Source organism: Theobroma cacao, chromosome 10 (genome assembly GCF_053813885.1).
Source record: "Theobroma cacao isolate CCN51 chromosome 10, ASM5381388v1, whole genome shotgun sequence".
Classification (NCBI taxonomy): Eukaryota; Viridiplantae; Streptophyta; class Magnoliopsida; order Malvales; family Malvaceae; genus Theobroma; species Theobroma cacao.
Window position 1 is genome coordinate 20,783,663 of NC_142648.1, and position 16,045 is coordinate 20,799,707.

Consider the following 16,045-nt stretch of genomic DNA (forward strand, 5'->3'; position numbering starts at 1 on the left):
AAACCAAAAAACTAAGAGAATAAAAGAAAAGATAGAAAAACTCAAGAGCTGTATTCTTGATCTCCAAATCTCCTTGAATCCTTCAAATTTTTCATAGCTTCAATGACTCTTGTGGCTTAACTCTTAGCTATTAATTTGGTGTTTTTTCGTTCTTTTTTGAAAGGTTGTTTTTATAGGCTTTGAAGTTAGGCCAAGTTGGGTGGAGAAAGAAGTCAATTTCAACTAGAATTTCCTCACTAGACTATGTGAGTAGCAGCCTTGTCCAATTAATTAACAGAAATCGTAATTGTCTTAGGACTACTATAGTATGTTAAATTTGACAAGATTGTTTACCACCTTCCAATCTAAATCGGATAAACTAGTAAACATAAAAGTTGTATATTTTTCTCTTATCTTTCTAATGGCTTAAGATTCACTTTATTTGGAGCTCTGTAGAGAAAGTTATAGCTAAAATACCAAAATATATACAATGGAAGTTTGCACCTTGAAATTGATCTCCTTCTTTTACTAAAATTTTTCTGTCAAATACCTACAAAAGTACAAATAAATCAATAACAACCTATCTTATCCACATTAACAACAAATTAAGCATAAAATTAACCGTGATTAGATTGATTCACCTAAAATAACTAATTTAAAATAATTAAATAAAATCTACTAATTTCGATGCATTACTACAAGAACTAAACTAAATTATTATCAAAATTAAGTTCAAATAACTCTATATCATAGAGTTATCAACAATGCATATTCTCTGCTTGTAGAGTTATGGATGGTGCTCGGACGCTCGCTTACACATGATGCTGATGCATGCATCAATGTGTTGGTTGTCCAACAACTCACTCGGCATCTGCAATTATCGAAAAAAATCAAGACCCTTCTACCTTTCAATGCCCAGAATGTTAACCCTGCATATATATAGCACATGCATCAAAAGGTCTATGGAATTAATAATCTAGAACCATTAACCCTAATATCGAGTATTGTTATCATTTTACCTGGCTTGATCTTTTTTCATGAAAGACTTATATCTGTCCTTCAAATCATTTTTCACTCTGCACTGGACTAACAGCGTGTTAACGTATGGGCTTCGAAGGTATTTGCTAGCTATTCTCACATGTGCATCTTCGACTTGAGGTGGAGGTGGAGTCTTCGGGAAAGGTGTGATTTAACCATGTTGGGGGCCTTTTGGTGGAGTTGATACTCGAGCAAGACATTGGGAAGTTATAGTTGAACCACTTGCAAGATGAGGTACCTCTTCGACTTGAGGTGGAGGTGGAGCCTTAAGAGAAGGTGTGCGTTGATAATGTTAGGGGCTTTTAATGGAGTTGGGATAAGAGTAGGATATGGAGAAGTTGTAGTTGGACTATAGGCAGGATGATCTTTGATCGGGACAACGGGAAGTGAGCTTGGAGCCGATGCAATTGCTTGATTTATGCCACTTGTCTCATCAAAATCAACCCCAGTACCGCTACTCTATTCATTGCACGCACCATCCTCTTCACCCATCAACCGACTCTATACAATAAAAAAAAATCAAACACATTAAAGCAGTGTATACATCGTACATGCTATAACTCACACAATGAAAAAGATAAAAGTTCATACCTCATAATGGTCAATTAACCGATCGACAATCCAATCCTCTAATCCTTGTAGTGACCGTTAGATATCCAAATGCATTGACTGCATCTACAACTGCACTTTAGATCTCCAACTGCATTGCATGCATATGCATCTACATTTCTTGTTCAACCTCCATCTGTAATGATTGCATCTGCATTTGCATGTCCATCTACATCTCTGTCCGCATTGACTATAGGTTTTTATTCCACTGTGTCTGTATTTGTTGCATCCCTCACTTAAAGCTTATAGTCATTTAAGGACGCAACGGCGAGTTGCGCGCTTAAGCATGAGGAGCATCATGAGAGGCAGCAGTAAAAGTAGAAGGAGGAGCAGCGTAAGGAGTCACGGCAAGAGCAGTAAAAGTAGTAGCATGAGAAGCAGCATCGGGAGTAGAATGAAGAGAAGTGAAATGCCCCATACTTTGATATGGTGATAAATAAAGTTGGTCGGATGCGAATTGAGGCATGATAAGGAACTTTGGGAACCAAAGAGACAAGATAAAATTTTTAGAATAAAATAATATTTTATTAATAAAATAATATTAAAATATTAATATTTTGTCGGATGTCGAAATCAGTCATGAAGAAGGATCATATGATTGACCCAAGTAAGGGAGAAGATGTCAAGCCTAACTCTATAAAAATACTTGTCATGACATACATGTGATGGATAGCATGTTTGCATGCTATGAGAGTCCCGAAAAATTTACAAAAGTCAGTATTGTACCTAGAGGTACAATAAAGTTGATTTAAGCATCGAACTAGATCAAATAGAGAATTTAAGATGAAATAAAGAATATTAAAGTCCCAGAATGGTTTAATATGGTGATTTGGAGTTCGAGAATCAATTTGGAGTCAAATCGAAATTTTCACTATCTAGGGGTAAAATGATCATTTGCCACCTGGGGAAAAACTGGAAATTTTTAGAAAATATTTTTGCCGTATTTGACTTATTGGAGTATGATTTGAGTATTGGAGTATGATTTGAGGTTAAAAAGTGAAAAAAAATTATTCTTTGTATTTTTTGAAGCATAAAGGTAAAATGGTAATTTTGCCACCTCAGGGGCAAAACAGTAATTTTCCACCACCAAGACATTTTTCCAGCACATGGTCTTCCCTTATTCTCATTTTGACCATTGACTAATCATAAGGTGGAGATAAAAAGGTTTAAAATTTTTAAAGTTTTAAAAATAGACCAACGGAAACATGCCACGTGTCAAGCAAGAATACTTTATTATTTTCCATAAAAATCAGCCCATATTTATCCCATTTTCTCTTCATGTGGCCGGCCATAGTAAGAACAAGAGAGGAAAGGAAAAAAACACAAAACCTAGGTGAGAAAATTGAAGAAAAAGTGTGGGATTTCAAAGGATCAAGCAATCAAAGGTAAAATTTCTTGATTTTGACTTGTGATCTACCTTTCCCATGCATTTCTCCTTATTTTCCATGGTTAAATTTTATGTTTTCATGGTGAATTCATGGCTACCCAAATGGTTATGGAGAGAGAATGAAGTTAGATTGATTTGATTTTAAGCTATGTTAGTGTTTTTAGTTAGTTTAACATATTTAGAAACAAAACAACAAAAAAAGAATTCATTTTCCCCCATCACCATTATTGGCCGAATTTTCTAGGGAGGATATTGTGGCTGAAATTGATGATATTTCATGATAATTGGGTGATATTTGATGTTTGGTGAGGCTAGAAATTAAATGGGAAATTTTGGTGTGAAAATCTAAATTTTTACTTAATGTGTAGACATGTGTGGACCCGGGACTAATAGATTGAAACTCATTCACAGTCACTGAGGTAATTTAGGTATAATTGGAGTGTAGAAAGTGAGAAGAATTGATTTAGAGTTAAATTGGAGATTTTAGCCAATTAGACCGAGTATAGTGTGACTTAGATCAATTATCATATTTAAGTGATTAATCAGACATTTTGCATCCCATCGCATGCATTCATTTAGATTTAGAGAGCCTGAAATAGTTTATGATAAATTGACAAAATTTATTGAAATTCATGTCACACATGATGTATAGGTGGTGAGCCTTCTAACAAGGGTAGAGAGATTATGCTTGAAGACCGGGAATAGGAGTGTATCGAACTCCTAGTACTGTGAGTAACCTTACCATCATTTTTATTATCTAAAGTATGTTTTTAATCGATTTTGATGAAATTTGATGAAAAGAAGTTTAAATGGTAAGTCTTTGTGTTTTACAAACAAAATGTATTTACATTAAAGGATTTTATAAATTGTCTTGAAATCGAATAATGATTTTGAAAAATAGAGTAATTGGAGACCACTTGTTACATTGTAAATTTATGATTTGAAATCGAATGGCTTATGATAATATTTGCATGAATGGCTGAATTGACATTTGTGTTGAAATGTATGAAATATGTATTTAGCCTTGAAAGGTTGTGAATTACAATAATTGCCATATCATGTTATTGAATTTTATTGTATGGTGGGTTTAGCTTGCTGCAGTAGGCGGATTCTGTGGACCAGCTTATTAGAGGGACACGAAATCCGGATATATATATATATGTACCTCGGTCGGAGAGGCGCGTAGGGTATCTCCTGAGGTATGGATAGAGTTCACGTCACGCCGAACCACCTCGTGATGATGAACTCCACTAACGCCAAGGAATGGCTGTGTTTTTCAAACTAAAAATATGTTTTACGAGTATACAAAATTTTAACAGCCTTGGCGGGCTCGAGTGTATGCCTCTGATCAAGGTGTCATCGAGTACTATTTGATGGCATGAGTCAAATGTTTACGAAAGTCATAAGCCTTAATGAGAAATTAAATGAAATACAACCATTTGAATGGGTTGGGATGAATTTTCAAATTGTGAAATACTTAAAATGATGGGATATTTTAATTGTCTCCTTTTATTCGATTTTAGTTGATTTAAATTATGTTTGTTTACTCACTGAGATTTTATAATCTTACCACCCTCCTTTCCATCCATTTCAGGCTCAGAGTAGGCTGTAGAGAACTGGTTCCATCGGGGATTTCCATTGGATTGCGTCTTCCAAACTTTAGGTTCACAGCTTCTTTAATTTTGGTTATTGTGGGCTCACTTGATATTGCAAATTTAAATTAATTTAAATACTCTAGTTTATTGCGTTACAGTATGAATGAATTTATTTTGTTTTTATGTTACAAAAAGTATTTACGTATAACTCCAAAATTACTATTTATAAGAAAATAAAATATTTTATTGAATATTTTGTTTTATCTTCTTATTATATTCAAATAATTATAATTCCATTTTAAATAAAGGTTTTAGATGCCTAAACTTATTTTTAATTGTAAATTATGCGATTGGTACTTGTTTACTACATTTTTAACTGGTTTCGAAATTTTTAGTGGAAAATGACCAAAATGCCCTTATGAGACAAAAATTTTTAATTTATCTGTTTTAAGTTGAAAATAGCTCAAAATCCTTTGGAACATAATATTTGGCAACGGTTACTCACCAGGGGAAATGAGAAACTAATATTAAGCCTTGTGGAGTTCTGGTTGGCATTCCGAGAGATGATTGCCCATTGGGGCACCGCGACGGTTGTCACGGGCTCGAGGGGAGTTCCAGGTCATGACAATTAGATTGGTATCAGAGCTTTTGGTTTTAAAGATTAGAGCTTTTGGGTTAAAGCTGGTTTGAAGTTGTTTTAAAGTTATTTTAAAATTTACAGTGCAAGTGTGGCCCCAAGTCCAGTTAAGTTAAGATAAGTTAAGTTAAGTTAAGTTAGGCTAGATTGAATAGAACGCATACATCTACATATAGAAACCTACCTACTCTTGCGATGCGTAAAGAATTAAGTAATTAATACTTGGTCATGTATAGGTTGTGAGGTGCACGGGTGACATACACACTATGTCTAGAAGAGGCAGTATACCTGATACCCCTCATAGTGCTAGTGAGGGATCTCTAGATTCTATAGCTAGAAGCAAATGGCGCCCTGATCCAGGTGATTCGAAAGGTGGTCTGTCTCGAATTCCTGATAATAGAATTGCTCCGAACTTAGTGGAATAGGATTGTAGTGAGGGGAGCTTTGAGAGTAACGAAAATTTTGTAAGTGAGAGTAGCTCCAATACTCCGAAAATTGAACAAGATTTCCTTTTGGAACAACCTGGAGAGCACCCTAGAGAATGGACGAGGGAAGAAATTGCAAAGGGATATATTCGTTCTAGGAAGAGTGTGATAGTTGTCCGACACTTTCCACCAAGCTGTGGGAGAAATGTAAGGGGACAACTAGAAAAGAATGAGGAGAAAGAAACAATTGCAAGTAAACCTCTTAGAAAGGTGTCAAGTACACGACATTTTCCTCCTAGATGTGGAAGAAATGCTGCACCGATGAGTGTTGAGGAAATTAGGAGAAGACAACAAGCCTGGATTGAAAAGCAAAGAAAAAAATCTCAGGAGGAAGAAAACCCAAAAGAGGATCTTCGGGAAGACTCAAAGTAGAATTTTTCGATAAGATTAGATTAAGATAACGATCCTAATGACATGTAATATTTTTGTAGAATTTTTGTGCTACTTTAACTCTAAGTAGATGTAGTGTAAATGAGATAATAACTATCTGTACAAAGAAGTAAAAATAGTTTGGCTTTTAAAGTATATGCCTAGAATGTAATATAAAGTAGCTATTTAAATGATGGGATGGATATATGAATTTTTCTTATGATAGAGATAAATTGGTAATATAATTATTGAGGAAGGTTATGGAAGGAAGCAATAAGGTTATAAATGACATTCGAAACGGATAATGTGATTAAGTTAATGATAGTAATTTAAGCATGAAGGGGATTATTCAGTGATGCCATAACACTATAAGTAATAATTGGGCACAAATATAACCCAATGAAGTTAAATTAATGGAATATAGGGAATATAAAGTTTCGATTTAGTAAGGATTGTGAGAATAAAGTGAGGAGGAAGCTGAGCTGTTTTCATAGTTAATTATATCAAAAGTTAATAAGACTATTAGAGTATAAGACAAAGAAGATCATTGGATAGGGATGACAATAAATTTGAGGAAAATTGTAGACAATAAGCAACTTATGTATGAAGTGGTATATGTATCATGAATTCATTACATTGTATGGAAAAGATGTTTTTGGGTGAAATTTTATGAATGATGATGAAAGTTAAAAGATGACATGAGTTAAAAGTATTAATTTGGCTTAGTGTGTATGACAAGAAAATAGAAGGTACCTATACTTATGGAACTCATGATATATGTCTAGAAGGAAAACCCACTGGTTGAGAATGATTGATGTGGTGACTTTGAATACAGACAAATAGCTTTGATGAGGAAATTTCTAGTAGTCACAACGCTGCAGCACTGACTGTCCAGCGCTGTAATGCTCCGAATACCTCACGCTTATGATGCATGAGTAAGATGGGAGTGACACGATAATGAGCTTACAAATTAAATTTTGGTTATTGGTCATTGCGTTTTGTTATCTGGGAGTTTTAAATATTCTGGAGAATGTCTACCCAAATGAATTGAAAAGCTTCTTTATTGCCTTGTATATGGGCATATAAAAAAAATAAAAGATTCTTGAGATGACTATATTGAGATAAGATACTAGATGACAAAAGTGTGAATGAAGAATTATGAGACTGGTATAGAAAACCAGCTTATGTAGAGTATCATTACGAGAATTTACTAATCTTGTTTTGACCTTGTTGAAAGGAAAGGATTAGTGACAACACAACTAAATCACGAGGTATGATAGAAACTTTTGGAGATAAGTTGAAGCATGCATAGTTGAGCATGCATGTAGATATTTTGGTGAGCAAGTGCATGCTTTTATGGAAATGATATACTTGGAGTATGAAAGAGCAAATAAGTGATTAGGTGTTTCAAGAATATTTAAATACCTTTGAGGAAGAATTATAAATTATACGAGATGAGTATAAGATGTGTGATTTTGAAACTTGCTGATGAGTCAAATGGCTAAGTCACGAGTTAAGTAATCATCTGTTGTGAGACATAAGTTTAAGATAGATATTCCCAAGGAAATACTCAAGAGAAGTTTTGCTCTGGATCTCGTTAAAGCAAGCACTAAGTTATGTGATTATAAAAAAAGGAAGCTGTAAGCTGAGAGTGATATTAGTATTAATATTGAAAAATACTTGAGGAGAATCTAGTTTTAAGTTTTACAATTTCAAGTACAATTTATAAATTGGTTAAGGAAGAATGATGTTATGTTCATATGAAAGAGTGGAACAAAAGATGATAGAAGTTAACCTTGAAAATGAAGTCAGATAATGAAACTTTCCTAATATATTATGGAAATTGGAATTCGAAAATGCTTGAGGCATACATGATTCAAATGAGTTTGAGTCTTAAGTGACAAATCAATATAGTCATGCAAGAAAGATACAAGGTAATGTAGAGGTATGAAGGATAATCAAGGAAAAAGGATGACTCTTAGGAATTGTGGTATTGCATGAGATGCAATGATCAAGTTGAGATAAGTCTTTGAGGTATCAACAGGATTATAAAGCATACACACATAATAGATTATAATTCAATGGAGATGACATTGTGATGCAATGATATATAGTACAAGGAAACTTAAGCATATGGTTGGAAATGATATGAATGATATGAAGTTGTACGCAAGTATAATAAGAAGGTTGACATGCACTATAAGAATTATTATATTGAAACTAGGATTTGGATGTGGATGAATAAAGGGGAATGTAGTCCAAGGCATGTGAACACATGGATCCCTATACATAATGAGAGATGTTGACATTTGAAAATGCGTGTACCTATGTATATATGAAATTGATAATTGTACTAACTAAGGTGAAGAATGGTTCTCAGTAATTGGGAGATTTTGAAATAATGTTCAGAGAGGTCAGTGAGCTAAAGTGTTAACGGGCATGCAATGAAAAATTAAAGATATGAGTGACTTTGAAGGTAAACCTTGGATTGTTTAAGTTCTTAATGGAACTCTATTGAATGAAGGGTATGGACCAGTATAAGATGAATGAATCAAGGTTGAGCAATTTGGGCATGGAGCAAACTAATAAAATGATAATTAAGTATACATAAGTAAGTATGATATGTGATCGAAATCGGTATAATTGAGATGAAGTTATGGTTCAAATTTAATAAGGGTGATAAAGGTATGCTTGGTGAGTCAATATAAGAAATCATGATTGTGAAAGGTACTATTGATCTGGCTTCAAAGGATGATAATTGCCATAAATAAAGCATTTAATTGAATTGAAGGTGAACGAGGTAAATAAATTGAATGTCCCTATAGAAGGAAAAAGAAATAGGATCATAGAAGGAGATTGATAACGCAACATCGACGTGAATTCGAGGACGAATTCTAATTAAGTGGGGGAGATTGAAATGCCCCATACTTTGATATGGTGATAAACAAAGTTGGTCGGATGCGAATTGAGGAATGATAAGGAACTTTGGGAACCAAAGAGACAAGATAAAATTTTTAGAATAAAATAATATTAAAATATTAATATTTAGCTGAATGTCAAAATCAGTCATGAAGAAGGATCACATGGTTGACCCAGGTAAGGGAAAAGATGTCAAGCCTGACTCTATAAAAATACTTGTCATGACATACATGTGATGGATAGCATATTTGTATGCTAGGAGAGTCCCGAAAAATTTACAAAAGTTGGTATTGTATCTAGAGGTACAACAAAGTTGATTTAAGCATCGAACTAAATCAAATAGAGAATTTAAGATAAAATTGAGAATATTAAAGTCCCAGAATGGTTTAATATGGTGATTTGGAGTTCGAGGATCAATTTGGAGTCAAACCGAAATTTTCACTATCCAAGGGCAAAATGGTCATTTGCCACTTGAGGACAAAATGGGAATTTTTAGAAAAGATTTTTGGCCGTATTTGACTTATTGGAGTATAATTTGAGGTTAAGAAGTGAAAAAAATTTATTCTTGGTATTTTTCGGAGTATAGGTGTAAAATGGTAATTTTACCACCCTAGGGGCAAAATAGTAATTTTCCACCATTAGGACATTTGTCCAGCACATGGTCTTTCCTTATCCTCATTTTGACCATTGACTAATCATGTGGTGGAGATACAAAGGTTTAAAATTTTTAAAGTTTTAAAAATGGACCAATGGAAACATGCCACGTGTCAAGCAAGAATACTTTATTATTTTTCATAAAAATTAGCCCATATTTATCCCATTTTCTCTTCATGTGGCTGGCCATAGTAAGAACAAGAGAGGAAAGGAAAAAAACACAAAACCTAGGTGGGAAAATTGAAGAAAAAATGTGGGATTTCAAAGGATCAAGCAATCAAAGGTAAAATTTATTGATTTTGACTTGTGATCTACCTTTCCCATGCATTTCTCCTTATTTTCCATGGTTAAATTTCATGTTTTCAAGGTGAATTCATGGCTGCCCAAATGGGTATGGAGAGAGAATGAAGTTAGATTGATTTGATTTTAAGTTATGGTAGTGTTTTTAGTTAGTTTAGCATATTTAGAAACAAAACAACAAAAAAAGAATTCATTTTCCCCCATCACCATTATTGGTCGCATTTTCTAGGGAGGATATTGTGGCTGAAATTGATGATATTTCATGATATTTGGGTGATATTTGATGTTTGGTAAGGCTAGAAATTAAATAGGAAATTTTGGTGTGAAAATCTAATTTTTTACCTAATGTGTAGACATGTGTGATTATTGACCCGGGACTGATAAATTGAAACTCATTCACAGTCACTGAGGTAATTTAGGTATAATTAGAGTGTAGAAAGTGAGAAGAATTGATTTGGAGTTAAATTGGAGATTTTAGCATATTAGACCGAGTATAGTGTGATGTAGGTCGAATATCACATTTAAGTGATTAATCAGACATTTTGCATCCCATCGCATGCATTCATTTAGATTTAGAGAGCCTGAAATAGTTTATGATAAATTGACACAATTTATTAAAATTCGTGTCACGTATGATGTATAGGTGGTGAGCCCTTTAACAAGGGTAGAGAGATTGTGCTCGAAGATCGAGAATAGGAGTATATCGAACTCCTAGTACTGTGAGTAACCTTACCATCATTTTTATTATCAAAAGTATATTTTTAATCGATTTTGGTGAAATTTGATGAAAAGGAGTTTAAATGGTAAATCTTTGTGTTTTACAAACAAAATGCATTTACATGAAAGGATTTTATAAATTGTCTTGAAATCGAATAATGATTTTGAAAAATAGAGTAATTGGAGACCACTTGTTACATTGTAAATTTATGGTTTGAAATCGAATGGCTTATGACAATATTTGCATGAATGGCTGAATTGACATTTGTGTTGAAATGTATGAAATATGTATTTAGCCTTGAAAGGCTGTGAATTACAATAATTGCCATATCATGTTATTGAATTTTATTGTATGGTGGGTTTAGCTTGCTGTAGTGGGTGGATTCTGTAGACCAGCTTATTAGAGGGGCACGAAATCCGGATATATATATATGTACCTCGGTCGGAGAGGCGCGTATGGTATCTCCTAAGGTATGGATAGAGTTCACGTCACGCCGAACCACCTCGTGATGATGAACTCCACTAACACCAAGAAATGGCTGTGTTTTTCAAACTAAAAATATGTTTTACGAGTATACAAAATTTTAACAGTCTTGGCGGGCTCGAGTGTACACCTCTGATCAAGGTGTCATCGAGTACTATTTGATGGCATGAGCCAAATGTTTATGGAAGTCATAAGCCTTAATGAGAAATTAAATGAAATACAACCGTTTGCATGGGTTGGGATGAATTTTCAAATTATGAAATACTTAAAATGATGGGATATTTTAATTGTCTCCTTTTATTCGGCTTTAGTTGATTTAAATTATGTTTGTTTACTCACTGGGATTTTATAATTTCACCACCCTCCTTTCCACCCATTTTAGGTTTAGATTAGGCTGTAGATAACTGGTTCCATCGGGCATTTTCATTGGATTGCGTCTTCCAAACTGTAGGTTCATAACTTCTTTAATTTTGGTTATTATGGGCCCACTTGATCTTATAAATTTAAATTAATTTAAATACTCTAGTTTATTGTGTTACAGTATGAATGAATTTATTTTGTTTTTACGTTACAAAAAGTATTTACGCATAACTCCAAAATTATTGTTTATAAGAAAATAAAATATTTTATTGAATATTTTGTTTTATCTTCTTATTATATTCAAATAATTATAATTCCATTTTAAATAAAGGTTTTAGATGCCTAAACTTATTTTTAATCGTGAATTATGCGATTGGTACTTGTTTACTACATTTTTAACTGGTTTCGAAATTTTCAATGGAAAATGACTAAAATGCCCCTATGAGACGAAAATGTTTAATTTATCTGTTTTAAGTTGGAAATAGCTCAAAATCCTTTGGAACATAATATTTGGCAACGGTTACTCACTGGGGGAAATGAAAAACTGATATTAAGCCTTGCGGTGTTCCGATTGGCATTCCGGGAGATGATTGCCTATTAGGGCACCGCGACGGTTGTCACGGGCTCGAGGGGAGTTCCGGGTCGTAAGAAGAAGCAACATCAAGAGCAACATGAAAAGTAACATTGGGAGCAACATGAGGAGAAGCAACATCAAGAGTAGCATGAGAAGCAGGCGAAGCAGCATAAAGAGTAACAGGAGGAAAATCAAGCACCTCTGCAACATTAAGAGCCTTAATAGTAGAGAATTGGGCATAGACCTCCTCGTTCGTGGTGCGACTCCGCTTAACGCCGTGTCTTTCCATACTTTTCTGTTTGCAATCCATTATCTTTTTTCTTTGGTAGGGATCGAATTCTGACCAACCCTCCAACTTTCATAATGGAACGATTGCTACCCCTCAGAGATATTGACATCAATGTCGGCCCAATATGTCATCAACATCTCTTTCGCAATTGGTTCCAAAGTTCCAACTGCACTCAATTGTACCAAAACATACATTGCCATTAGGTTGAACCTTAGCTACCTTATGACAAAAAAATAAAATTAAATAAAATAAAAACAATATGGTTTCTTTACTCACCTTGCCTTCTCTATCTAAACTTGCACTATTGATGTGGAAGCCTATAGGCCTCTTGTCATAATGCCATTTTAGCATTCTTTGGCAAACTTGTCTAGATTGGCGCTGCCTTCCAAACAAGCTTTGAATATCAGGAATTGCTTCCAATGCTCAAAACTGCACATCAATTGTAAAACATTTTGCTCACATTATAAAATCTTATGCGAAAAGAATAATAAAAAACATTAAGGTATAGCACACTACTTGGAAATGCCCGTATAAATCCGTAGAGGTGGTAACATTTCTTCTCTACTACTCCCACCGCTAGAGGTTCACAACCCCTTATCAAGTAATCGACGGTCATACTCCAAACATATGTGCCCTATGGGAATGCATTTCAGTTGTCGATGTTCTTGACCAGCAACAACAACCATGGAATCACTAATCATCTATAGTCTTGACCAAATAAAACATTGGTCGCGATTAAGACGAGGCCTATCTTGGTCGTGTCTCCCTCCTACTGAAAATGCCTTCTTTTGAACATCTCTAAAACTTGTTATATCTTCACCTTGTTTCCTAGTCCCTAATATCACTGGTGAATTCTTCTAAAAACGACCTCGTAGGGATTGACAATAAGGACCAATAAGTTACCAAACTTCAGTCCTGTCACAAGGTAGAACTCCCTCTTCAAGAATCGGGCCTTCGTTTTGCCAATGGCTAACCATAACTCACCTTCTATAGTCCTAGGTTCGTTGATTTTGCATAGAATTAGGTTGTGCATGAGACTGGTGCAGAATAAACTTTTCTCTGATTCAACGTCCATCATATGCCCAAAGCATGTTCTCTTCAAACCTTCCAACTCATTTACTTTGTCCAGCATCTCACATATCACATGTAGATGCGACCACTTACAGTGGATGTTAATGTTAGCGTTGAAGCCCCACCAATGCCTCGGCACACAAAGCAAAGATTTCACATTATCTTACTCTATTCTTATTCTGGCTATCTGCAACATAAAACAAATAACATTTCCATTATAGTTAATACGATCATTGTAGATTAAAAAAAACAAAAGAAATTTATGAGAAATAGCCCTTCTTATAAGCTCACTCCAAAAATGACCTTCACGATAATTTTAACTGTTTTTAGACAACCCTAAAATAGAATAATTAATGCACATGTCAAGCATGGATTATTAAGTAAATCAACATATACACATTAAAGCATTAAAATTGACCCAAAATAATATAGAATGAACGCAATGTCAGTCATGCAATGCCATACAGATAAATTTCATGCAGTTATAACACTTGTGCACTTCCATACAAATAACAGTCACGCAATGCCTTATCAAAAAGTCACGCAATTACTTGCATTGAATCACGAAATGATCTATCAATAAATCACGCAATGCTAATAACAACTAAACCAATCACATACACACTAAGTGACGTCATGCCTAAACCATATTCATGCCTAAACCATATTCACGCAATGACTTATCAACCACTCATGCAATGACATGTCAACTAGTCACACAATGTTAAACCCTAAACGCAGTGCTTAACGCAATCACACACACATTAAGTGACATCATGCCAAAATCCAATCATATATGAGGTGTCAACCACGTATGCAAGCCCTTAGTCACGTAATACCTAAACCTAAACCCAATTCCTATCAAAGGGTGATAACGCATACATATTAACCAGTCACGCATGTCCTATCACTTTTTGACCCCAAAAACACCAACAATACCAACTTCATGTTTATATTCAACAATTTCAAACAACAAGAATATCAATATGAACAAGTAATATGCTTACGTTTATGCTCAAAAACGATAAATGAAAAACATGAAGAATAACAATAGCCCTAAAAACATTTCTCCACATGGTTAAAAATAAAAATATATTATACTTGCTCCGCATAATGTGAACTTCCTTTCACTACTTAATATGTGAACTACCTTTATGCAAAAAATAACCACTCCAAAATGCTTCTACCACTGCAAAAAATGCTTGAAAGTTGAAATAGCAAGAAATGCTTTCGAGAGAATTCTTTATAGGGAGATGTATGGTCTGTCAATGAGAATTGAGGAGTTATACACTTTGTAAACATACTTGACTCGTTAATAGGTTTCGAGTTGAGGTGTGGAGTCAAACAAATGGGTTAGTTTCATTAAGAGTAATTTTGTCCTAATTTTAATTCTCTTGACTAATAACAGTTAAAATTATAAGGAGATCTATTTTCAAAAACACTTAATACATGAGGCCCATTTATAAAATGAACTCTAATAAAATTATACAATGACAGTTATGCATCCACAATATGTATGTTTTTAGTTTGTTTTCATGTGTATTTTTTTTATTATTCTAAATAAGCTTCATATTTTGTTTCTATAGCTTTTGTAACCCGAAACCCATAGTGTGGAACTTAGAACGAAGTTAAATATGTATCTGTTTATTTTCCTGAATATGAAAGTAAGTTGTGAGGTTTCTCTTGTCTTCTTAAATTTCTTCGTACTCTACATATATTTATACTATCTTTGTGCTTTTAGACAAAAAAAGAAAAAGATCTATCAGGAAGATGAAGGCTTCATTGTAAAGTTGCTTGATCATGAGGATGGGATGGTCATTGAATTGGTCTATAACAATTGCTTGCAGTGCCTATAAATGATGATAAACAGGTACCCGACATGGAGCCTGGGACTTTTCCTTCAAGTTTAGTCTTTGGTGTGAGAATTCTTTTGGCTTTAAAGGCCATAGGTCGTTGTGGTGAACCTTTTCGGATTAGGGTACAGTTTTATATTATATGGTCAATGGGAGTATCAAGTGGGAGGCCACTTGAATTTTTTATATATTTTTTGTTTTTTTTTTGGGATCACTACAAATTGATAATTAGTATGCTCTATTTACTTAATATCCTACGCTAAAATTTGGGTTTTGGTTAGTTATATATATATATATATATGACGAAGAGCTATTAATTGAACCTAATAATTGATGGGTGGGGTTGCATCTGTTATTAATAAAATAAGTAGGATACATTGAGACATTGCTAGAGGGCCTGTTTGGCCATCAGATGAGCTACGGCATTCCTTTTGCTTGGCACCTATTGAAAAATGCATTTTTTAATTGATTTTGCTATAGTTGTCTATTGTGTCCATAATGCAACCTACCAGAGATAGCCAAGCCAATTTGACCTTCCTAATCATACCCTGAATCCTTTTGGGTTGTTTTTTCTGTAAGTCATACTTCTTAGCAAGCAACCAAGAATGTCTCAAGTTAAACACCAAAACATTTTTGTGTTATTTAGAAAAACTTTTTAAAAAATTATTTTTTATTACGTTTAATTTAAATCATTATATATATTTTGAAAATAAAAATCAATTTCA